The following is a 473-nucleotide window of genomic DNA, read 5'->3' on the forward strand; positions in this document are numbered from 1 at the left end:
ATTAAAGAGTATCTGTGTGACTTCAATTGTAGCTATTTCTATTGTCTACTTTGCCTCAGTTTACAATGTTAAATTATCGTAATATTGGGAAAATAACGTTATTATTTCAATCCTTTTGATCAGATGGCATACTATGGGAGAATATGAATTATAGAAACATGTGCTGGTTTTATTTTATTTTCTTCAAAATTATACTTTGTGTCAGTGACACTCGGTATCGCAACACCTTCATAATTAAAGGACTAACAAATGTAAAATATGACTTTCAAACAATGTTTTTATTATGTGCTAGATATAAAACATAAAAATGTGATACGTTTTCCTTTTTTATTATAATTATGATGTGAAACATGCTTTGAAACATCTGACACACATTTTGAATGTAAAATATAACACATATTTATCTTTTCGGTAGCGTGTAAAATATATTATCTGTGTTTCATCTTCAATCTAATGCTTCAGATCCCTTTCGA

This window comes from Mizuhopecten yessoensis, unplaced genomic scaffold, assembly GCF_002113885.1.
Source record: "Mizuhopecten yessoensis strain PY_sf001 unplaced genomic scaffold, ASM211388v2 scaffold7069, whole genome shotgun sequence".
NCBI lineage: Eukaryota > Metazoa > Mollusca > Bivalvia > Pectinida > Pectinidae > Mizuhopecten > Mizuhopecten yessoensis.